Source organism: Hibiscus syriacus, unplaced genomic scaffold (genome assembly GCF_006381635.1).
Source record: "Hibiscus syriacus cultivar Baekdansim isolate YM2019G1 unplaced genomic scaffold, ASM638163v2 tig00111095_pilon, whole genome shotgun sequence".
Taxonomy (NCBI): domain Eukaryota; kingdom Viridiplantae; phylum Streptophyta; class Magnoliopsida; order Malvales; family Malvaceae; genus Hibiscus; species Hibiscus syriacus.
Genome location: NW_024062980.1, coordinates 3,665,282 through 3,691,537, shown reverse-complemented (window position 1 = coordinate 3,691,537; position 26,256 = coordinate 3,665,282). Strand labels below are relative to the sequence as shown.

The following is a 26,256-nucleotide window of genomic DNA, read 5'->3' as shown; positions in this document are numbered from 1 at the left end:
CATTGGGAAAACGTCGATATCCTTTAACACAAAGCCTGTTAGACTTGTATAAGAAAAAAATTCCTACACAACTGACTGTAAACTTGTTGCCTAAAGTTCTCGGACATATGGCCATTTCAATCCATGTGAAATATATAATACAACAGTTTACACCAACCTGGAAAGAAGGTTTGGTTCAAGCCACATGCTTCCCCGATCGAGACCGAGACCAGAGATCCGCTCTTCCATCTATTCCAAGAAACGATATCGTTAAACATCTAGCTTCTCATCTACTCGGAGTTTAAAATCTCGTATAAATTCTGCCAGGAACGATAAACTGGAAAAAGAAATCCTATTTACCGCCAAATTGACCGGTCTTCCTGCTTCTTATTTTAATCACGGGCTTATGTTGCCCTTCTGATGAAGCAACATTTGCATCATCGCGGTTAATGATTCGTAAAGGATGTGCTTCTGTGTTGAAAACCCATTCATTCAAAGGGATGACTGTATGACTGTAGGTGGTGAGAAAAGAAGATAAAGATATTTCAGTGTCTCTGCGAGAAAAAAGCTTTGCATCATGTTGTCTTTGATACCCGTGTTAACCTGAAACCAACGATTAACATAAATGAATCACAACAGTAAAAAAAAATCAAATAGTGACTAGATTTTGCTCACTTGACTAAAATTCAACTTCTGATGATTCCTTGCACACATAAAAGCATATAAATCTTTAGAATTTTTTTACCTTCTCCACTACATAAACTTCACTCGTTAGTTTATGATATTCTTTTTAACGATAGAATAGACAGCAGTAGAAAGTGAGGTAAATGAATATACTGTCAAAAGAGAAGGTTCCATATAAGGTAATTCACTATACAATGTTACAAGTCCAAGCTGTTGTCCGTACCAAATGGCTTGTTTTGGGATCATTCTGTTACGTTTTCTTTATGCAGTGTTTCAGTTGTAATTGCTGTTGCTGAGTGAGCAGGCAGTCTAGGTTATCGAGATTACTTTTTTTTATAAGAATTGGAGGTCTCTTTAAAAAATCCTTCATAATTACTAAAACACCAAAGGGTATTTTGGCAAAAAACGGGAGGAGGAAAAGAGTAGCTCAGAATTTATTGAATAATAAATTTTCAAGAATTTACTTTTCAAATAATCTCTTATTGAAATTACTTTTAAATAATGATGATAGAGATCATTTTTAATTTGTCAAGAATTTATAAGGGGATTCTTTTCAACTGCATTAAATATATATATATATATATATATATGAGGCCTCATGAAAAATCCACTTCATAACCGTCGAAATACCAAAAAGTATCTCAACAGACATTAGAAGGAGGAAAAGAGTGCCTCAGAAATTTTATTACCAAACAAAACATTGTACACTTACAATAGCCTTACAATCCAAAATACAACCTAAAACATGAAAAATTACCCCCTAGCAGAAAACCAGAATCCCTACAATACATAAAAACAGAACCTAACGCATGTAGACTACACAAACCATTGCAAAACAGATCCCAAACACCACCAACACAACATCCAAAACACAAAAACAAGACAAAACAACACCAATGAAACACCATTAACCAATTCCTGATTTAGCTAACTCATCCGCCTCCCAATTCTTGCTTCTCGGAATGAGCCTCAAAATAAAACTACTGTCCGAGATAGATGCTGAAATTTCCTTCACCAACGAGAAGAAAAGAGGAGAACATGATCCAAGATTCTTTATCCACTCAACAACTTTAGCACAATCAGTTTCCAAAATTAGGCATCCCTTATTGCAACAGACTGAATCCGCAAACAGCTGCAAGCCCGACTTTATCACCAATAACTCCGACAGAATAGGAGGACCAGATCCTACATTTTCAGAAAAAAATCTCCAGAACATTACAGTCAGCATCCCTTAATAAACCACCGTTCCCCCTTTGGACCAGTTTTTAACCATTGCACCATCAACATTGAACTTGTAAAAACCCATAGGAGGAGGACACCGCGTCGAAAAAGCAGAATTAGCTCTCGGACCACCCGACCAATTGTCAGCCAAAGATGGATCCCCCACCAGGCAATCAAAAGGAAATAAACCTTTAGGGAATTTTGCCGAAAACCATGCAGCCACCCTGTACCTCAATAAGAAAAAAAGAGCGAAGAATATAACTTTCTTTTCTTGAAAACTACCTCATTTCTATATTTTCAAATTGACCACAACACCGCACTTGGGATGAACGACCATATAACTGACCTAAGAGCTAAGTCGAACCAAGCAGACAAGAGCCCAGCAGGGTTCCCAGGCAAAGCAAAAGACAGGATCCACACGAGATATATAAATGGGAGACCGACTCCGAAGCCAGTCCACAAAGAGGGCAAGCAGAATCTACAATCCCCGAAACTCCACGCTTCAATAAATCAACTCTTATAGCCACCTTCTGGTGAATAACCTGCCACACAAAGGTTTCCACACGAGGTGGAGCTACGTCATGCCACACTAAGTTAGACCATAAAAACTCGTCCTCCCCCGATCTATTCAATAACTTAACACATGAACTCACCGAGTAGGAACCCTCACCATTACCTTCCAAACGCAAACATCATCAAAGAACTCAATTGGGAGATGCTCAGCAAATTTTAAAGAGCTAGCTACTGTTCCAGTTCCCACTCCGCAAGGTTCCTCCTTATTGGTAAGTCCCACCACCATCCCGAATAAGAGAGCTTTCTAAACTCAACAATTTTTCCCTTGTTCACTGAGAGTGCGAAAAGATGCGGGTATTCAGCTTTTAGTGGAGAATTACCAGCCAAATATCATGCCAAAACCTGATATCATGCCAAAACCTGATATCTCTCCCCGAGCCCACTTTTAAAAGGATATGATTCCTAAAACACATCCCAAAATCATCATTTGCCATTACATTCCTAATCACCCCTTTCCTCATCCACAAGGCATGAGATGGAATCGAATTAATAACCATAATTGTCCTCGATCAGTGTTGTTTTTGCAGCAAATTACTTTCTTCCACCATGATTCTTTTTCATTGGCTTATTTCCACGCCCATTTCTTCAATAAAGCTATGTTCAACAAGTTTAGATTCAGAACGCCTAGGCCACCCACATTTTTCGATTTACAAACATTAGACCAGCTTACCCAATGAATCAGACTCCTATCCATTGAATCACCCCATAGGAACTTTTCCATTATTGAATTTAATCTCTTTAAAATACTCTTTGGTAATCTGAAAATGGACATAAAATACAGAGGTAGCAAGCAGAGAACAGGTTTAACTAACACCACCCTTCCAGCAAGGGACAAAGAAGCCCCATAACGAAGTCGAGTTCTTTTTCGCCCCTAGAGGAAGTCCCAAATATTCCGTCTAGAAAACCCCCATCAAACAACCAATCACTGCAGCCCACTCACTCAAAACTACATCGCTGACATTGATTCCAAACAGCCGGCTCTTTGACAAATTTAATTGTAATCCAAACATCATCTCAAAGATTAAATGAATCCTACTCACATTCTTTAATTCACCAAGAGAGGCATTACAGAAAATTAAAAGGTCATCGGCAAATTGGAGGTGAGAAAGCATGAACGAATTACCTGGTTTCCCAATTTCAAACCCTCTAAACAGCCCCAAACTTACAGCCTTGGACAACATCAAGCCCAAAATCTCACCCACCAAATTAAATAACAGTGGAGATAAATAGACCCCTGTCTAATGCCCCTCGCCATCTTAAACTCTTCCGAAGGAGACCCATTCACGAGGATGGAAATAGAGACTGTGTGTAAACACTTATGAATCCAAGAGCACCACCTCAGTCCAAAGCCCATTAATTCCATAACTTGCACCAGTAGCTTCCAATTCACAGAATCATTGGCTCTTTTGAAATCAACCTTTCTTCCTCCAAAAGTCGATGCCCTCATTAGCTATAAATGAGCAATCCATTATTTGATGTCCCAGAACGAAGGCAAATTGAGAAGGGCCAATTACCAAATCCAAGCAATGCCTAAAACCCCTCGATAACACTTTGGATAAAATCTTATACAACCCTCCAACAAGACTGATTGGCCTATAATCCTCTATATTTTCCGAATTCACCTTTTTAGGAATGAGGGTTATGAAAGAATGATTAACCCCTTTTTCCCACCCTCTTCCAAAGTAAAATCATTGAAAAAACTTAAGATGTCAATTTTCAAGCTCGACCAAAACTTCTTAAAGAAACCTGGATTCAAACCTTCCGGGCCCGACGCTTTATTACTATCTGACGAAGATATCGCGTCCCAAATTTCTTCCTCCGAGAAAGGCCTCTCCAAAAAAGAACTCTGCTCCTCCAAAAGCTTTGAGAAATCAAAATCCATGCCCTCCACTTCAACTGTAGGATCTCTATTAAAAGCCTCTTTAAAGAAATCCACAATGCTGGATTTTATCATCTTAGGATCCGAAATTTCCCTGTCACCCGCTCTCAGCACCTTTATAGCATTTACCCTACCTCTATTTACTACACACAAGTGAAAGAGATTAGAGTTTTGATCTCCTTCAAAAAACCATTTTGCACGAGACTTCTGAATCCAAATATGCTCCTCCTTATATAAATCCCATAACTCCCTCTTCGCCTTCACCAAAGTTTCAGTAGGAACGAACTTGGACCCTTGCTGAAGAGCTAATTCCATCTCATGAATGGACTTTTCCAAACTCGAAATTGAGTCTTGTAGCTTTAGGAAGCTTTTTTTGACCATCTTTTTACAGCCGCTCTTGACCTTCTTAGGATGTTAAAAACCCCCTTTTTCCTGTTGCCTCTTCTTATCTTTTCAAACTCCGATTCCATCATCTCCTTGAATCCCCCCTCTTCCAGAATATAATTAAATTGCATGAATGGTTTTGGCCCCCAATTCACCCATGGTTTTCCAAGAAAATCGCATTATGATCTGATAAAGACCTTAGAAGAAGGATTTGACTAATTCCTGGAAACATATATAAGAATCTCGAATCCACCAAAAACCTATCCAACCTAACACAAGTCAACATTTCCCTGTTATTGCACAAAGTAAACTCCCCCCCCCCGCCATAGGGAGATCTGCCAATAATACAAAATCACAGATTAATCTCATAGATACCCTATTCTGAGATATTCCTTCTTTTTCCTCTTGAGATAAATATGCATTAAAGTCTCCTCCTAAACATATGGGGCCATCGAGTTGCACAATGAAGTTAAGAAGGTCTTCGAAAAGCAGCTCCTTTTTTGCATCAATTACATGGTCATATACATTTATAAACCAAAACATTATTGTCAAACCTTTAAAATTCCCCTTAACAGCCTCAAATCTTCTCTGAACAAAGATGGAGATTAAATCAAACACACTCTCATTCCAAAGTGTTACCAAACCACCCGCTGAACCCTCTGCTAGAGACGAAACACATCCACGCGATAAATTCCCTCCTAACCTCTTAAGTAAAGTAGGATTGACATAGTCCACCTTTGTTTCTTGAAGAAAAACCACTGAGGGCTTCCTCTCATTAATCAACCTCCTCACTGCTCAACATTTTTCTTTCTTCTCCAAACCCTTAGGTGGCGTTTGGTTTGCATTAATCCCTTGGAATTAAGGGGAATTGGAATCTAATTCCACCACTTTCCCATGTTTGGTTCAAGTTTTCCAAGGGAATTGGAATCCCTCATGGCTTCAACTTTCCATCAAATGAGGGAAAGTGAATTCCATCCAAGAATGGATGAAATTCAATTCCCTTGTTGGAGAGAATTGAAATTTGACCATACTACCCTCATCAATTTTTTGATAACTTATTCATATATTGAATAAAATATTTTTTTATTATCTCGGGTCGGGTCGGGTGAAACTTTATTTTGGTCGGGTCAGTTTTTTTAAGTGTGATATTCGGGTCGGTCGAGTTCGGGTTTAGGGTAAAAAATACCCGACCCGAAAATATATATAATTTTACCTTATATATTTAGGAATAATTACAATAATACCCCTCTATATATACTTTTTTCAATTAAGTCACTGTTTTTATTGAATAAAAATAATTTTTTTATTATTTCGGGTCAGGTCGGGTCGGGTTGGATATCTAATTTATATATTCGGGTCGGGTCGAGTGAAATTTTATTTTGGTCGGGTCGGGTCGGTTTTTTTAAGTGATATTCGGGTCGGGTTATGGTTTAGGGTGAAAAATACTCGACCCGACCCAAAAAATATATAATTTTACCTTATATATTTAGGAATAATTACAATAATACCCCTTTATATATATATATTTTCCAATTAAGTCACTGTTTTTATTGAATAAAAATAATTTTTTTATTATTTCGGGTTGGGCCGGGTTTTTAATTCATATATTAGGGTCGGGTCGAGGTTTCCTTGTACTCGGGTCGGGTTGAGTGGACTAAAAACCCGACCCAACCCGATCCATGGCCATCCTTAATTGGGATGCTTTTAACTTATGATGTTTATTAGCATGATTTTTATAATTTATTGAAATGAATAATCAATCAATAAAATTAAAATTTATTTTTTTTAAATTTTTATAATATATTGCTACATGTAATTTATAAAACAAACTAAAATTAAGCAAAAACAAACAAGGGCAATCCTGTCATTTTATATTACTGAAATCAAATTCATCTGACATGTCTGCGAACCAAACAGAATATGGAATTAGATTCCAATTCAATTTCCTGCCAACCAAATAGAATATGGAATTGGATTCTAATTCCTGACAGATTTCAATTCCTTCACAGATTTCAATTCCCTCAGAAACATTCCAGCGAACCAAACGCCACCTTAACATTCCAAGAAATTAGAGCTAGATTTAACATAACCGAGAAATAAAATTACCTGAGAGTCTTTCGGATATTATCTCCCACCCCCCTTCCTTCTCTCTTTAACCATATCACTAGCCTTCTTAACAAGAGCCTTTTTTCCACAGCGAAATGTGATACCCATCAAATTACTGACTTCCAGACGGCATTTGCTTATTTCTCCTCCTCCAAACACTGGTTATCTGTCTGTGGCCCATCCCTCCGAGACCTCTCATGAGATGCTCTTGTACTTCTAGATCTACTGTAAACTCTTCCAAAACGGCCATTCCCCGTCCTTCCAACTGAAGCACTTCTCTCTAACTGACGACCTCTAACAATGTTGAAAGACGATCGGTACGATGAGGAACAGGATTGAAACTGGTCATGCTCCCTCTCCATTCCATCTTCAGAGCCTCCATATATCTTACGCCCGTTTTCATTACTTTTGGGTCGTCCACCGATCTAGATCTTATACCAAGCCCGATATATTGATGCCCCCTCTCTATAGTGTTTAGGTCAGCTCAAAGATTATCCTCCCTCGAAGCACTATTATAATCAATACAACACAATCCACCTGTTTCATTAACCCCGGAGACAATGTTTCTAATGCCATTTGTCGAGTTCTCAACTTCCTCAATTCCATTCTTCTCCAGACCCACATTAAGGAGAGCCTAATTCCCACTTTCCTTACCAAATCCACACAGAGCTATGTTTATAGCGGGCCAGAAGGATGAATCCTACAAATGGGTGAAATGGGCTCATTTTACTCCTCTGATTGGGCTTGAACACTAGAAGACTGGTTCCAAATTTTCTTTAATCCAAGACCCGCGTACTCCCCGTTACATTCTCTCCTAATATCAAGATATCTCTCCCCTTCTTTATTACAAACCTCATCTCTTCCCTGCAACAATGATTGTTCTCTCAAAACCCTCTCCAATGCCAACTATTCTCCCATCTTCAAGCCATGTGTCCACCATATTTAGGGCCTCCTCAAGCGATTGTTCAATATCCGCTTCACACGCCACGTTCTGACCGCTGTCTTGATCCTCCTCCAACGAATCCTCAAACCAATCATCCTCTGGAACCCTTTCCGATTCCTTTTCAAGAAAATCACATAGCTTCTTGAACACCGATCCGAACTTGATTCTTACCTTAAATGATCTTCCATAAGAGTCTAAAATAATCTTTCTTGGAACATCAAATGGGCTCGCCACTCTCAAACATCAACCTTGCCGCCTACAAATCTTCTTTATTTCTAGTTGATTACAGAATGCAGTCCAAAGACCCTCACCTTCCAGCAAGCTTTTCTAAGAAAGCCTCATGCCAACATAACAAAGGCACTCCATATAACTTAATCAAACAGTAAGCCATCGGAATTCCATCTTCATTAAGAAAAGGTGCCAACCAATCAAACCAAAATGATAGTTCATCCTTCTTATTGCTCCACACCTCCAATAATGCTTCAGTCGACTGGTAAGTGATGATGAATGAGTTCCATGCATGACCCCAACTAGCAATCTTCGCCTTGATTCTGTCACTAAGTAAAGCCTTTCGCACTAGCTCCATCTCAAAAGACGATTTGATAATCCCTGTCGAAGAACGCTTCACCCAATATGTCTCTTCGGAAGGGATACGCATCTCCCACATATTCTTCTTCCTAGTTGCCACAAGCGCGTCCCCCCTCTGTTCTCAAACGTTTTGGATTTTTCCCAATCAAAACTTCTTTATAAGATCTGTCATCTCTTATACTGCGCGGAGACTCATCTCCATCCCTGATTTTCCTCTTCTCACCTTCATATTACTTTTTTACCACTGACGGTACCTTCCCTGAAGCAAACACTCCTTTTCTTAATTTTTTGATATTTCGCAATCCCTACCGAGACTCTCCTCCTATCAATCAACGTACCATTGACATTCGCAATAGCATTCCTCAAACCATTCTCATTAGCAAACAGAACAAAAGCAAAAGTGGAGGCTTTGTACTTTGGTTTCTTGATAACACTCGGGATGAAAACTCTAATAACCTTACCTTGGTAAAGAAAAAGCTCCCTTAACGCTCTTCTTGATACTCTCTTACTCAAATTATCCACGAAGTCTCTCTTACTCTCTCTCCCGTCTCTCTTTACTGCAAAGCTACATTATTAGTTATATTAATTTTAATTAATAGATAATGACTATGAAACAATAAATTTATGTGGAATTTGTTTTCATTGGAAGTTGTAATTTATTGCCTACATTTATTATTTGGAAATATTCATATAATATTATTAACTATTTTTAAATAATAATTCATATGGCTATTTTTGTTTTTCTTAATAGAAAAAGAAAAAAAATTAAATTTCATATAATACATAATACTATTTTTTGAAATTAAATTTGAAAAGTAAATTATATTAATTTTTTAATGTATTTTTTATAGAAGTATGAGGCCTCATTAAAAACCTCCCTCATAATTGGCTCTTGAACAGAGGCAACTAGCGGAAGGAGGACAAGAGTACCTCAATTATTGATAAGTCAAGAATTACATAAGAGTAAACCATTACACCTTAAACAACAAAACCCAATTAGTACAACTTAAAAAAACCCAAACATTCATCCAATCCCTTCCTTAGCTAATTTATCTGCCTCCCAATTACAGCTCCTAGGAATTAGTCTAACAATAATCTCCCTAATCGAGACTAGGGACCCAATTTCCCCAACCAAAGATCTGAAAAAAGGAGTAGAAATCAACAACAAAATCCAGTCAACAGCAAATTTGTAGTCACTCTCTATAATCAGTCTTCCTTTCAATGCCCAAGAAGATAAAAGAAAAAAATCAATGCCTTTTTTAATGGCTTTCAACTCAGCCAAAGGAGGACCTGGACCAACACCATTAGAGAAAGTTGCTAAAGTATAGCTATTAGAGTCTTTCAAAATGCCTCCGATTCCACCCACCAGCCCATCACTTCTGACCACCCCATCCACATTAAATTTGAAAAAATCTGCTGGAGGAGGAAGCTAGCACTGGACCTTTCTCGTAAAGGTACATGTAGGAAATTTGTCTACAAAAGAGAGGTCCCCAAATAATAAATCGACCTGAATAAGAACATGAGGGAACTTAGCTAGAAACCATTTAGCCAGCCTAAATCTAGAATTAAAGAATAGAGAAGATCTGTCGAGTTTCCAATTATCAAACACCACCGAATTCCTAGCCTTCCATATTGACCACAAAATAACTCTCGGGATAAACTTCCAAATTGAACAATATGCTCTTAAATCAGACCATTAACTAAGCAAGGAAGGGGGATCTTGAGGCAGAACTGAAGAGATATCCCATAACTTGATTAATCCGCAACATATTACAAACCTCCCGAGTAGCAGCGGCTTCATCTCTCACTTTAACAGAAGAATAGGAGGACTTTGAAGAAGCCATGTCCTGTTCCAAAGACTCCCTGACCTTGCTTCTATAATCCCTTCTATAAACTTTATCAAAGAAGCTTATTGACTTATCACCCTCTGAGCACACACTTCTTGAACGACGTGGAGAAATAACTCTTTGACCGAGAAATAATTGGCACAGATTTTATGAAGGACTTCTGATTTTCCTTTGCTTTAATATGTTCTTCTATAATGGACATTGGAATGTTTTCATCTTGATTCACAAGCTTGCTTTCTCTTAAACCCGAAGTCGAGTTGCTTCCCGTATTAAGGCTAAACTGAGTATTAGCCAAATCATCCATAATATTTTGAGAAGCATCCATTTGGTCGTAAAGTACATTTCTTTTTTCCCTATCATTAGAAGTCTTTGTATTGAAAACAAGGTCCCCTTCTTGACACCTCAGGCCAACTGAATGTTTCCTACCAAGAACAACAACCTCTTCATTTGCTGACACTGCTTTTTCCCCACATGTATTTTCCTTCATCAGCTCCTGTTCACCCTCCTTATAAATTTCCACATGATTAACTGAATTCTTATTAGGTTGGGGCTGAAATCTACCCAAAGAATTCTGTTTCCCTACCCCAACCCATTTTAAATTAAAAGCAGGCCCCACGGGAATGACTCTTTATTGGTGAAGATGTAACCCAATTTTCATCCGATTGGGCCTGAGCATCCAGGTCCACTCCTTCCCTCAATCCCAGACCCACGTAATTCCCAATTGGGTTTTTCCTCTCTTCCAAGAAATCTGACAGCCCACAATTAGAAGTTTCTTTGGTTAACTTTCTCAATGGAACCTGTCCCCCACTAACCCCATTCAAACCACTCTTCTGTCCTTTGTTCAGCCACGTGATCACCTTAAGCCTAGACTCCTCTGATATCTTCTGATTTTCAAATGCTGCCAGAGTAGGACGACCATCCTCTTCCATGAACAAGACATCATCACTGTGCCACTCTTTTGAAATTTTCTCTACCATCTTCCCCGATAATTCTTTTGGTTTTTTCAAAATAAACCCCAAAATGATCTTAACTTTAAACGATCTTCCATAAGACCCTACTGTGATCGTTTCAGGGACGTCAAAAGGGCTCGCCACCCTGATCATAACTTTCACCGATGAGAGATCCGCTCTACTCTTTGATTCATCTTTAAAACATATAAACTTTCCCCACCTCCCATTAAGTTTCTCCGGTAATGCCTCATTCCAGCATAATAAAGGAATTCCATATAACTCCACCAGGCAAAATGCCAATGGAACGCCCTCATCGTTCAACAATGGAGCTAACCAATCAAACCAGAAGAAAAGCTCATCTTTCTTATTCATCCACAGATTTGAAAACTCTTCAACCAGCTTGAACGTAATGATACAAGCGTTCCATGTATAACCCCATCCCGTTATATTTACTTCCACTCCCTCAAACTCCAAAGCTTTCTGTATCAATTATTGATCAAAGGATGATTTGATTATCCCTATTAATGATCGCTTCACCAATCCGAATCCTCCGTAGGAATATGCATCTCCCAAACATTTCTAATTCCTTTTGCATCCTGCTTTGAACCCTCCATGTTCCCCCTGTTACTGGTTCACTTCTCATATTATTAATCGTATTCAAGACATCCTTATGCGATCTACCATCCCTCGTACTTCTCAAAGACTCGACATCCCCCCGATTATTTTTCCTATTTTTTTGACTTGGTGTTTTCCAACATCGTCTTGCCTTTAGCAGCTACCCTTCTCCGAGTATTTTGATATTTTGCAATCCCCACTGTGACTCTTCTCCCATCAATCCATGTTCCATTGATATACTGGATTGCCTTCTCTCTACCTTCTTCATAAGCATATTGAACAAAAGCAAAAGTTGAAGATTTGTATTTTGGTTTCTCTGTAGAACTTGGGATGAAGATCCTCAAAACCTAACTGTAGTGATTGAAATATTCCCTTAACACTCCTCTTGATACCCTCTTACTAAGGTTATCAACGAAAACAACCCATTCCTCATCGGAGACCTTAATCCCTTTCAAATTTTCTCTTTCTCTCTCCCTACCTCTCACACTCATTTTTCTCTATCGTTTTTAGATAATTTGTTTTTGATAATCTTGGTTAGATAGTTCGAAAAATGTCGGTTAAAACTTTTCAAAGAATCACAAGAAATTGAGTTAAATGTCTATTTTTGCATGGAATTTTTTGCTAAGATGTTTGTGTGACCTGTTATTTTTTTAATGTATTTAAACATTATATTTTTACATATTTTATATCATGTATAAACACATTAATTGAAATTTGTTTATGTTGTTTTAAATGTTAATTTGTTTGAAAAATAGATTCAGGGTCATGATATTGAACTATGGTTGTTTACCTTAGTGTTTAAGAATTTGAATTATGATTTCTTTCATCTTGATTTATGTTTTTTTATGTTAATGTGTGTTGTTAGCGTAATTATATTGAATAGTTTTATATTTAAACATCTATCATGTTATCATGTTGTTTTGAGTATAAAATATCTTATATAATTAATTTATATGGTTTTTAGTATAAAAGTGCATCTCGTCTACGAATGGCACACGCCTTCCCCTTGCGCTTAGGCTCCATGGACCCTTTGCGCCTCGGTGCACCTTGCGCCTTTTAAAACAAAAGTCCAACATGGAGAATGATGAAAATTATGTTTCAAGAAACTTGAGGGGAACGCATTTCTCTCAATTAGCCTTTTCTTCAATATTATAGAATTTCTCCCCTCCCTTGATTTCCTTTGTAGTTCCCCATTTTCCCTCAGCCACACAATATGTTAGGGGGCTAAAAATTATCTCAAGGAACACGAGAAAATAATCAAGCATTCAATAAATACTTATGAGTTATGACCAAATTAGAAAAACTATGCTAAGCATATAGGATTTTTTTTCTTTTATCAAAAATTGTGATCATTGGAAGGATTTCAAAGGATAAATATAAGCATAAAGCAAACAACAATAAAGCTAGAGGTTTTGATATAGTACTTACATCCTTCAGTCTAACATAACCAAATTCTATTCAAGAGTTCTTTTCAAATGCTTGAAATATATTCCAGCCCCACTCTTGATATGTCTTATTACCGGTCAAGCTCCACAAGTAAAAGAGTGATTCAACTGTCTCGGTTCTTAATATGTTCCAGGATGTGCCCACACTCAAGTCCTGAACAGATTACATTTAGAACTATCAACATAGAACATGATAAGAAATCATATACCATGAGAATAATGCTAACTTACCTGTCCAGGATTAAAGAAATAATTCTCTCCAGCTAACTTTGTTGGTGTGGATTGGTAGAAATTGTAACAAGTCCAAGCAAACTGCATAAGAAGACAAAAATTCAGGAGCCAAAGAATCAACTTCTATTCAAATGGATTATATATGGGTATACAACTATTTGGAACCCAACCTATTTAAAACATGGTTATATATCTAGTCAAAGACCTCCATTTGCGCCCTTACATGAAGACAATATTTATATCCCCCCAATAAGCGGAAATAAAAGAGATAACTGCAATCCAAACATGTTCTTTTATTTGGAAAGCAACCAGTTTGGCCAAAAAAAGTCAGGGGCTAGGAAGTCAAACTCTTACTTACCATAAACCATACATAAGAGGGAAATGTGCCTAAAATAATTCATTTAAGACGATAATGATACATGGAAAAAAGAAGGAAATGTGCCTATATTGAGGAAAGAAATCTACAATACCAAAAGGAGAAGCACTAAGTTCATCATAAATAAATTGTAAGTTTATTCATTGTCACTAGATAAAGCCTTAGAATTATCTTGTAAATATTAGTATTTGAGTTTATCTTTGACTCTAACCTAATTTATAGATAAGGATAAAGTTCACTTAACTAGGACTCTAGCACTTCTCTTGTATAAAACTTACTGTACAGTTTCTATTGTGAAATCACGATGAATAAACTTCTCTTCTTCACTAGTAAACATATTTTCTTCACCAATAAATCAAGGAGATTGGTAGTCTTTCTATGTTCCTACCGAATTGCAAGGCACCTCATTTCCATTAGAAACTACTAACATTCAACCAACAATCTTTGACACCACCGAACCATAAAACTTGAAGACTACACCACTGAAACACAGAATCTTGAAAACCAAATCAACCTACATTAAACCATGAATCCCAAAAATTCTCCTAAAACACCAAGCACACATGTTTAACCACTTGTCTCCCAAACCGAAAAAACTTCTTGTATACAAACAAAGGCCAAACCACATCCCAGTTGTCTCCACAAACCCATATACGGCCCAGAACCGGAATCAGGTTTGAATCCCTTGAAGAAGGGGATCGGAGTATGCCTACTAAATTGGATGTCTTGGTTGATAGTAGTGATTTACCAACTGCTCAAAGAAAGGGAGTACGCTGATGTACAAATCATCCTATTAATAAGTTTGTGCCTTATGGTAAACTAATGTCTAGTTTTAAGAATTTTACAGCTAAAGTAAATAGCATTCACATTCCAGACTTAGTGAAGGAAGCTTTTAAAGTCCAGAATAGAAGAAGGCGGTGAAATATGAACTTTTGGCACTTGAAAGCAACAAAACTTGGATTATTGTTGATCTTCCTAAAAACGAAAAAATAGGTTGTTGCAAATGGGTTTTTATCGTAAAGTACAAGGCCAGACTTGTGACAAAGGGTTTTACTTTGACTCATGGTGTGGACCATCAAGAGACTTTTGCTCCGATTACAAAACTCAACAAGGTAAGAGTGTTACTATCCGTAGTCATGAATGAGGATTTTGTGCTTTATCAATTAGATGCGAAGAATACGTTACTAAATGGTAATTTCCAACAAGAAGTTTACATGCGAATTCCACGGGGAGTACGAATAATATCATGTAACCAGCGGGTATGCAAATTGTTGAAATTTTTATGTGGACTAAAACAGTCTCTTAGGGCTTCGTTCGACAGGTTCACTATAGCATTTTTACATGACAACTACTAGCAATGTCAATAAGATCATACTCTATTTATAAATATTGCACCAAACAAGAAAAATGCGATCGTAATTGTCTATGTTGACGATATCATCATCACGGATTTCTAGGGCAAGAGAGATTGAAAAAATTGTTGGTAAGAGAGTTTGAAACCAATGACTTGGGGACTTTACGATATTTCTAGGGCATGGAAGTGGCGCGATTGAAAGAAGGTATTGTTATCAACCAAAGGAAGTATATTCTAGACTTGTTTTCTGAGATTGGAATGACCATTTGTAAGCCTTAAAAAACTCTCGTGGAAGCTAATTTGAAGCTACGTCAAGAAGGTAGTACCATAAATAGAGAAATATCAAAGGTTGGTATGTAAGCTCATATACCTATCGCTAACTAGGACAAACATAGCTTTCTCTGTCAGCATTGTGAGTCAGTACATGAATGATCCTATAGAAGAACATTTAGATTATGAGGTATTTGAAAATGACTCCGGGATATGGGTTGATCTTCAAAAAACATGAAGATAGGAAAGTAAAGATTTTTTCATATTCTAGTTAGGCGGGAGAGCTAATGGATAGAAGGTCGACTATGGGTTATTGATCATTCGTATGGAGAAATTTGGTGACATGGAGAAGCAAGAAACAAGTTGTAGTTTCCATAAATAGTACTGAAGCAAAATTTAGAGCGATGGCACTTGGAATTTGTGAAGGTGTTTGGTTACAGAGGCTATTAACCGAGTTGGAGGTATATGATATCAACTATTTTGAAATTCAAAGTGACAGCAAGTCAATCATAAGCATCACTAAGAATCCGATTCATCACGACAAAACAAAACAAGTGGAGATCAACGGACATTTCATCTTTGAAAAGGTGAATAGTGGTACAATAAGACTAAATTTCCAAAAATCAGCTAGTGGACATTTTGACCAAGGAACTTCCAAGGGTTACTTTCGACAAGATCGCATTTAAGCTGGACTAAAAAAATATTTACTCCAGTTAAGGGAAGAGCTAAAAGATGAAAAATAAGATTATCAGCTTGGAGAAAGCTTTGAATAAGGTTAATCAAGGTGAGCTTGATGGGGATGTAGATTATGGACTAATTAATGATGAAGATTAATTTTATCATTGCTTCATGGAATGTGAGAGGATTGAGTTGGAAAGAAAAACAGAGGGCTATTCAGAGGTTAATTGATAAAAATCACCCAAAGTTTCTTTGCTGCAAGAAACGAAAATGGAGAAGATTCCTAGATCTATGCTTAGAAGAAAGGGGTTTATTTATTTTAAAGGTGTCCTTGAATCTCCATCTTTTGGCTCATCAAGGGGTTTAATGAGTTGTTGGGATGATAAAGTTTTCGAATTAGAAAATCAGTCTATCTACAGAAGATTCATTGTCTTATCCGAAAAATTTCGTGTCAATAATTCCAGTTGTACTTTCATCAATGTTTATGGCCCTTCAGTAGAGGAGAAGAAATATAGTTTTTTTGAAGAGTTGAGCATGTTCATAAGTGGCCAGAGGGCTCCTATTTGTGTAGGGGGAACTTTAATGTTTATTTGCATGATGGAAAAAAGATCGGAAGAACTCAGAACAGGAATTCAATGAGGATATTCAATCTTTTTATGCTACAAACAGGCTTAATTGATTTACCTTTAAATGGAGGAAGGTTTACTTGGTGCAATAATCAAGATACCCCTACACATGTTAGATTGGACCGATTTTTGGTTGATGGCCAATTTCTTGGGCATTTCCTGATTTGCAAACCTTACTGCCTAGATCTCTTTCAGACCATAATGCTATTCTGCTGGAGAATGGAGGTGTCAATTGGGATAAAAAGCCTATTAAACTTTTTAACTATCTCATGGAAGAAGTTGGGTTTGAGGATTTGGTCAGATCTTCTATTCAAGAAAGGAAGAATCAGTAGAAGAAGGCTGGAATTTATAGTATACTGAGAAATAAAAAAATTGCTATCAAGAATTGGGCGGGCAGTAGGGAACAATTTCCTGGGGCTAGTATCTTAACCTTAGAATCGAGGATCCACAGCCTAGAATTGGATATTCAACAGTTACAGGATGGTGTTAACAGTGGAATGGCAGCAGAGTTAGTTTCAGTAAGAACAAAATTGTGGAGACTATATAAAATAGAGGTGCAAATCTAGTTCCAAAAGTCCATATCAAAATGGATAGAAGATGGACATAGAAATACATGATTTTTTCATAATTGTGCTTCGATTAGGAAGAGGAGGAATGCTTTGAATGCCTTGAATATCGGGGGTAATGTTATCAAGAACCTTGTTGATTTTCCTAGTATTTCAGTTGAGCAGAATCTAAGTTTAGAGAAGGAATTTTCAGAGGAGGAAATCTGGGAGACTATACAATCTTGTGATAGTAATAAAGCACCGAGACCGGATGGTTTAAATATGGGCTTCTTCAAAAGGTTTTGGCATGTCCTCAAGGTTGATATTATGAAATTTTTTTATGATTTTTATTTGGGGAAAGAATGGGAACATGGGGTTAATCATACCTTTATCACTCTTATTCCAAAGGTCTCTAACATTGGTGGTCTAGATGACTTTAGGCCAATTAGCCTAGTTGATGGGTTGTATAAGATCATTTCTATGTGTTTGTCGAGGAGATTGAGGGGTTGCATTTCAGACATCATTTGTCCAACTCAGTTTGCCTTCATACCAGGTAGACATATTTGGACTGTCTTTAATGCTAATGAAGGAGTGGATTATTGGATAAAAAATGAACTTAAGGGTGTGTATTCAAGGTGATTTCAATAAAGCTACGACTCTGTTGAGTGGTCTATTTATTTAATTAATGAAGAAAATGGGATTCGGGTCCAGATGGAGGGGATGGATTGAGCAATGTGTAACCACAGCTTCTGTTTCGGTTCTTGTAAATGGAGTTCCTTCTGAAGAATTCTTAATGGCTAAAGGTCTTTGACAGGGTTGTTTGTTGTCTCCTTGGTTGTTTAATTTAGTAGGGGAGCTACTCAATCTATTGATTCGAAGGGGCAGTGTCACAGGGTTTTTTTCTAGAATGGTGATTGGCAAAGAACGTGGGTCTGTAAATGTGTCACATTTACAGTTTGCGGATGATCTTATTATATTTCTGGTGCCTCGAAGATGCAAATTGAATGTCAAAAGGGTGCTTCGAGTTTTTCAAGTGGTTTCTGGTCTACAGCTGAATTTGAAGAAGAGTAAATTGTTTGGTGTGAATGTTAATGAGGAGGAACTGTTGGAATGGGCTACTTCTATTGGATGTTCAATTGGGAGATTTCCTTCTGAATATCTAGGACTTCCCCTAGGTGCTACTAGAAATTCTGCAGTTATTTAGGAACTTGTCATTAATAATTTTTTTGACAAGTTATCCGGGTGGAAAGCAGCATCTCTCCTTTTAGCAGTGAGACTAGTGTTAATTAAGGCAGTTCTATGTTCGCTTCCTATATATTATCTTTCCACATTTAAAATTCCAGCTTCGGTTCTTAAAACCCTTAACTCTATTATATCTAATTTCCTATAGGGAGGGGGAATGGAATTAGAAAAATTCACTGGGTTAGCTGGTCCAATGTTAGTAAGCCGAAGAGTGAAGGGGGCTTAGGAGTTCTTAATCTTAACTTGATGAATAGAGCGCTTTTGGGGAAATAGACTTGGAGGTTTGCAAATGATAGGGACTCAGTTTGGAGGGAAGTTGTTTGTGCCAAATATAGACTCGATTCTTCAGTTTTAACTCTGGACAGTAAGCTTCCACCTAAGGTATCCTGGATTTGGAGATCACTGCTAAATAATTATTTTAAAGAAGACTTCTTTGGCACTAAGTTTAGAAGCATGAGTAGTTTTCATGTTGGTGATTGTAAAAATATTCGGTTTTGGCAAGATATTTGGGCTATGTATCATCCACTTGATGTCTTTTTTCCGAGACTATTTTCTATATCCTTAAATCAATTTTGGAAATTATCTGAATTTGGGGAGTATATCTCTTCCGTTTGGACTTGGGATGTCAAGTTCAGAAGAGATCTTCATGACTGGGAACTTGAACAATAGTCTAACTTGTTTGCTATCATTATAAAATTTTCACTCTTCGGAATTTCCTGACTGTGTGATCTGGAAAGGTACTGGGGATGGGGTTTTTACTGTTAGATCAGTTGTTAATCTAGGTTCATTGGAGAATTTGGGATCGAAGGAGGTCTTTTTCTTAAAGATCATTTGGAGAGGTCTACTACCTCCAAGAGTAGAGTGTTTTCTTTGGTAAATCACTCATGGGAAGCTGGCTGTTAGGACTGAACTTGTCAAAAGAGGTGTTCAAGGAATTGAAGATGTGTTGTGTCCCCTATGCAAGATGTCGGATGAGTCTCCCTCTCATTTATTTTTCTCTTGTTCGATGGTGTGGTCCCTTTGGAATAGGTTTTTAAGTTTTTGGAGGATTTTTTCTGTTTTACCAGCGGACTCTAAGCTTCTTTCTAGCTTGGGATGGTTTAAAGTCTAACTCTTTGATTTGGCCTTTTATTCCAGGGGTCGTTCTGTGGACCACTTGGAAAATGAGGAATTTCGTGGCGTTTGAAGGTGGGAGTTTGATAAGGCAGAATTCTTCTTTTTAGCAAGGTTTAGGCTTGCTTCTTGGTTCTTAGCAAAGTATAAAGAAGTGTCTATTCCTAAAGACTCACTCATTTCCGATCCTTCTCTTGGGGACTTATTTTCTCTTCGCTCTACTAATTCTCCTACTGTACTTTGGTCTCCTCCTCCTTTGGGTTTTGTTAAATTAAACGTTGATGCTGCCACTACAAGGGATTGGAAGAAAAGCATGTTAGGAGGAGTTTTAAAAGATTCCTAAGGTTCTAGTATAAGCTATTTCAAGGAAACTGCTGGTCCGAGACCGCCTACGTTAATGGAGTTAAAGACTATTCTTATGGGGTTGTCTTTCTTTGGAAACTATCGACAGAGGATCAAGGACCGTCTGATTATAGAGAGTGATAGTAAGGTGGTTGTGGATTGGATTAAGGGGGATGAATTATGTCCTGTTGTATGTGCCTTCTTGATTAAAGATATTGCTCATAGGCTTAATGCCTTTGAAGGTGTTGTTAGATGGGTTAGTAGGACAACCAATTTAGAGGCTGATGCCTTAGCTAAAGAAGGCATAGGCTGAGTCAGTAAAGTTGTTGATGGTTGTTTAGGGTGGTGTCTGGATTTTATGTGTTTTGTAAGGGGATTACTAGTGTTGTTTTCGTTGTTTTTGTGTTTTTAGTTAGGGTGTTTTATGGGTGTTTCCAGCTTATTTGGTTCTGTTGGGGTGGTTTTGTCGGTTGTATTGTTGGTTGTATCTTATGTAATTTTATTGTTCAATAAAATCCTAAGGCACTCTTTTCCTCCTTCCGCTGATTAATGAGCTTCCCCACAAGCTCCATTAATCACGAAGGGGGTTTTTAATGAGACCTGAAATTCTTATAAAAAAAATATTTACTCCCCAACTTGAAGGAGAATGTAAGTTATGTACCACCTCTAGATAAAGCCTTATAATTATCTTGTAAATATTAGTATTTGAGTTTATCTCTAACTCTAATATAATTTGTAGATAAGGATAAAGTTCACTTAGCTAAGACTCTTAACTAGGACTCTAGCACTTCTCTTGTATAAAACTTACTATACAGTTTCTATTGTGAAATCATGGTGAATAAAACTTCTCTTTTTCACCGGTAAACATATCTTATACATAAATTTATTGTAGACCTCTACCCTTTTCTCTTAAGTAGAAGAAAAGTCCACAATAACAACTTTATTCCTAAGTGTCAATTTGCAAAAGGGACAATTTCTTCTAATAGAAGGCTTGAAGAAACTCTTATCATTGGGAACCATATAGCAAAAAATAGTTTAATTCTCCTTCTTTCAGCAACAACAATCTTATCTATCCAATTTATTATTCCTGAAAGCTGGGTAAGACATTAAGGTTCAGCTATTCAGCTGGGTAAGACAATTAAGATTCAGCTACGCCTATGGATCTAAAAAACCTCAACAGAATACTACTTGATCCTCAAGCACATATAATCCTCAACAGAATACTACTTGATCAACCAATAACAACCTTTGCTAACTCATCCGCTTCCCAATTGGCGGCTCTCAATATATGTCTTGAAATGATGTCTTGTCCTTCCACCTTAGACGCTAAACCTCTAACCAAGTTCTAAAATAGTGGGGTACATAGGTCAGGATGTTTAATCCACTTCAGAGCTGTGGTGGAGTCCACTTCCAAAACAATCTTCCGACTTGGAGAGAAATCTACTTCTTCGATGAGAGTCAAACCTCTTTTGATCGCCATTAGTTCTGCAAGAATTGGAGGAACACCTCCAATATTTTCTGAGAATGAACCCACTAACAAACCCCTATCATCTCTAATCAAACCACCTATTCCACCTTTGTCCCAACCCTTAGCCATTGCTCCATCAACATTGAGTTTAAGGAAGCCTTGTGGAGGAGGTACCCACTTAGAAGGAGTAGAACACCCTTTTTTCTGATTACCATTCGAATCTACCAGTTTTAGATCCCCAACTAGGGAATCGAAAGGAATATAAACATCCTCAAAATTCACCCCGAACCAAGTAGCAGTTCTATATCTAGCAAGAAAGAACAACATAGCAGAATCTACCTTCTTTTTTTGAAAAACAATTTCATTTCTGCATTTCCAAACTGACCACAGAACCGCCCTTGGAATGAATTTCCAAATATTAGATCTCGGAACTAAATCATCCCACAAAAATCAAAAAATCCGTCATATTCTTAGGAACCACAAATGAAACATTCCAGTCCCTCAAAAATCTAGACCACAGAACCAAACCACCTCACAATGCAGAAATAGATGTGAAATTGACTCCTCACACTTCCCACAAATCGGACATAAAGGATGATCAATCCCAACGACACCTCTCTTCAACAACTCCTCTTTAACTGCTACTCTTTGATGTGTAACTTTCCAAACAAAAGCTTCTACACGAGGAGGTGCAACCCCTGTCCAAACGTGCCTGTCCCAAAAACCCTCTTCTCCATTAATGCCCTCCTTATCAAAAAATTCTGTGATACAGGATTTAGTTGAAAAACAGCCCTCTCCATTACCTAGCCATATCCAACAATCTTCCTCGAGTAATGAAGGAGATTAGGTGTTTAACAAGGAAATAAGCTGCAACCATTGCTCAACCTCCCATTCCACCAAATTCCTTCTCAATTGTATATTCCAAACCCAACCGGATATACTGTGCAACCTGAATTTTGCCACCTTTCCCATTTTATTTTTTGATAAAGCAAAAATTCTCGAAAACATCTCCTTCAGAGAAACCATACCCAACCTATATCATTCCAAAACTACACTGATTCCCCATTACCAGCTCTTAAACACATGTTATTCCTTAAGCAATCCCCAAAATCATCAGAAAAAAAGAAATTATTAACCACACCTTTCCATATCCAAGAAGCTCTGGCTGAGCAATTGTTCCCAATCATCATAGAATTCGGGTTCAAATTATTCACACTGCACATCACTATCTTCCACCATGATCTCTTCTCTGAAGCAAATTTCCAAACCCATTTCCCCAATAAAGCCCTGTTCAAAATCAACAAATTCAGAATCCCTAAACCTCCCAATTTCTTTGGCTTACACACCAACTTCCTATTCAACCAATGAATGTTATTTTTTCCTGCCGAGCTTTCCCATAAAAAAGCTGCCATGATCGAGTTTAGCTTGTTGAAAACACTTATTGGTATCCGAAAAATTGATAAGAAGTAAATGGTGAGAGAGCATAAAACCGATTTCACCAAAACAACCCTTCCCGCCAACGATAGGGATTTACCCTTCCCGCAAATGAGTTCCTCTTGGCCCCCAATGGTAACCCGAGATACTCCGAAGGAAAAGCACCCTTAGAACATCCAATTTCCTTTGCCCAAGCATCTAGAACCTCGTCCTCCACGTTCACTCCAAAAATTCTGCTCTTAGTTAAGTTAAGCTTCAACCCCACCAACAATTCAAAAATCAACAAAACCCTTCTAATATTCAACAAATCACGAATTGATGCCTTACTGAAAATTATTAGATCATCCGCGAATTGTAAATGGGATAACTTGAAAGAGCTATCAAGAGAACCTAGCTTGAAACCCAAAAATAGCCCCTTTTCCACCGCTTTTACCACAATAAATATAACAACTCCCCTCCCAAATTAAACAACATCGGAGATAACGAACAACCCTGTCTTAGTCCTCTTGAAGGTTTAATTCTCTCCGTTGGATTCCCGTTTACTAGGAAAAGTTATTTCTTATTTTCTGACAAGATTTCCTCCATACATATGTTGTATGCACCATAAAAAACATGAGCAGTAATCTTGGTCATCCGTTAATCTCATGAACATCAACTCTCTATCAGAGCCAGTAAGGCTAACTTTATAATGAAAATATATTAACATTTTTTAGTAGTATAATCAAGGTCAAAAATACCTCTTCAGCAAGTGAAAGAATTTTTTTTTCCTCATCAGGACCATAACCAGATGAACCTAAAGCCAACATTCCTGGAGCAAAGCATGCTAATTCATCCATCTGCATAAATATGAAATGTCAGAGCAAGAAGTGAAATACTCGAAAGTATAAAATAATAATGCAAAAGTAGAGTCATAGTAAGCCATATTACCTTGTCTGTCAGTGAATCCCCATTTTTCTCACAGATATATACAAAAGATGATGGTGTTGATCTTCTAATTAAGTTTTGTAGACCTTTCATTGATGTCTCCCACATATCTCTACATCCAACATCCCACAATGGGGTTTTTTATCAGAAAGTTAAATCAACATAAAATAGTTAAATATTGCATTAAAACCAATATGCTTAAAGCATGAATAAAGACTTTTAGCATTTTTATTCTTGTTTAAGCTATAACTTTTTTATTTAAAAGTCCGCTAAGAATTTATCTAAAATACCAAAACTTTAGCCTTCCCCAACTATAACATTTAATTTTCATACTCTTGACTTCAGAACAGGAAAAAAATAAATACAAAAGATGGAAGTGATCCATTTTATATTAGTATAATGCAACAGATCCTTGTCACAATCTGCATGAACCTAAGGAGGAGCAAAAAACAAAAAGTGCTTTCATTATAAAAAAAACAAAATAAACAAGTGGACCCAAAATCACCAAATAGTGAACAATGAGCCAGTTTTCTGAAATCTTATGTTAAGCATAAACTTGATCATGCAGGATGGAAGGAGGCTCAGCTCCTTCAAAGTCTTAACATTCAAAGAAAAATTATTTTAACATCCAATGGATTAGCTATTAATAGCAGCAACTCAAAAAAGTAAGTTGAGAGAAAATGTGGTCCTCACCTATAAAGCTTTAAAGATAATGTTTTGTTTCCTTGTATCCAGGCTTTGAGCAGATACTCATAGAAGCTGTGATAAACTTACTCATATTATGCATAACTTCAGATGAAATAAATTATGAAATGTTAAGCCAAAAAAACAGAAGGTTGATTTTCAAAGGGTAAATACCTGTCACCCATGGCACCAAAGGTTATAGTGGAGTATGAACCAGTTCCACTGTCAGGATTAATATAGATGTGAAGCAGACCATCAGCAGGAAAAGTTTTGTTAAGCGCAACTATGACCCTCTCCACCTAATGCATCAAAACAACCAGATTAAGAAACCAATAGACACTAAAGAACATTTTTCCCCTTAAAAGAGCCAATGGTGGTCTTTTACACATCTTTTTATTAAAAAAAGAAAAGAAATTAACCATGGCTCCTATATTTTTTAATTGCAATTGGCTCGACACAAAAGTCAGATATTAAGAAATTAGTCCTACCACAAGAATTAGAAAAATTTTCATACATATAAACACAAGATGAATATACCTTCTCCTGATACTTGGGACCTCCTGTTCTTTGTGAAAGAGCAATAAATTCCAGTTGTTCAGTCCCTGAGTCTGCAAGAATGCTTTGACCCTATGGAACAGGGTAAAAATCAAACTCAATGAAACCAATATATGAGACAATTATCCAATAATACAATATCCAAATTATAATAAAAGATCTTTCTTCTTAGCGGAAAACCTTTTTACTCATAATGACAAACTACCATTTTTTTTATAGAAGTAGGAGGCCTCATTAAAAACCTCTCTCATAGTTGCCTCATGAACAGAGGTAACTAGCGGAAAGAGGAAAAGAGTGCCTCAAATTATTAATAATTCAAACTAATACATCAGGGTAAAACAATACACCTCAAACAACAGTAAACTAACAAAACCCTACTAAAAACATCTTAAAAAATAGAAAACAAAAATTCAGCCAATCCCCTATTTAGCCAAATTATCTGCCTCACAATTACAACTCCTAGGAATGTGTGTAACAATAATCTCCCTAGCAAAAACTAGGGATAAAATTTTCCCAACCAATGTACTAAAAAAAGGAGCAGAAGTCGGCAACAAAATCCATTCCACTGCTGATTTACAGTCACTCTCTATAATCAATCTTCCCTTCGCAACCCAAGCAGATGAAAGAAAGAAATCAATGCCTTTCTCTATGGCTTTCAACTCAGCCAAAGGAGGAGGACCTGGGCCAACACCATTCGAGAAAGACCCTAAAGTTTTACTATTCAAATCTTTTAAAATGCCTCCAATTCCACCCACCAGCCGATCACCTCTGACTAAGTTTGAAAAAATATGTTGGAGAAGGAATCCAACTCTGAACATTCTTTCACTTAACAGTAGGACTATGAAGCTTGTCTGCAAGAGTGGGGTCCCCAACTAGTGAGTCAACCTGAATAATGATATTCGGATACTTAGCAATGAACCATTTAGCCAATCTGAATCTAGAAATGAAGAATAGAGAAGATCTATCTAGTTTCCAATTATCAAAAACCACTGAATTCCTAGCCTTCCTTATTGACCACAAAACAACTCCTGGTATAAACTTCCAAATTGTAGAGTTTGACATGATATCAGACCATGAACATAGCAGGAAAAAATGGATCTTTAGGCAGGACTGAAGATATTTCCCATAACCTGAAAAATCTATTCCATAATTCCCCTGCAACCGAGCACGAAATGAATAGATTCTGGACAGTTTCTTCCT

The 26,256-nt window shown here is 37.2% G+C and overlaps 1 pseudogene; it reads right to left on the bottom strand.

Moving 5' to 3' along the window:
• Nucleotides 1-242: 242 nt before the first annotated feature.
• LOC120152791 lies at nucleotides 243-25,874 on the bottom strand (annotated as a pseudogene).
• Nucleotides 25,875-26,256: the final 382 nt, after the last annotated feature.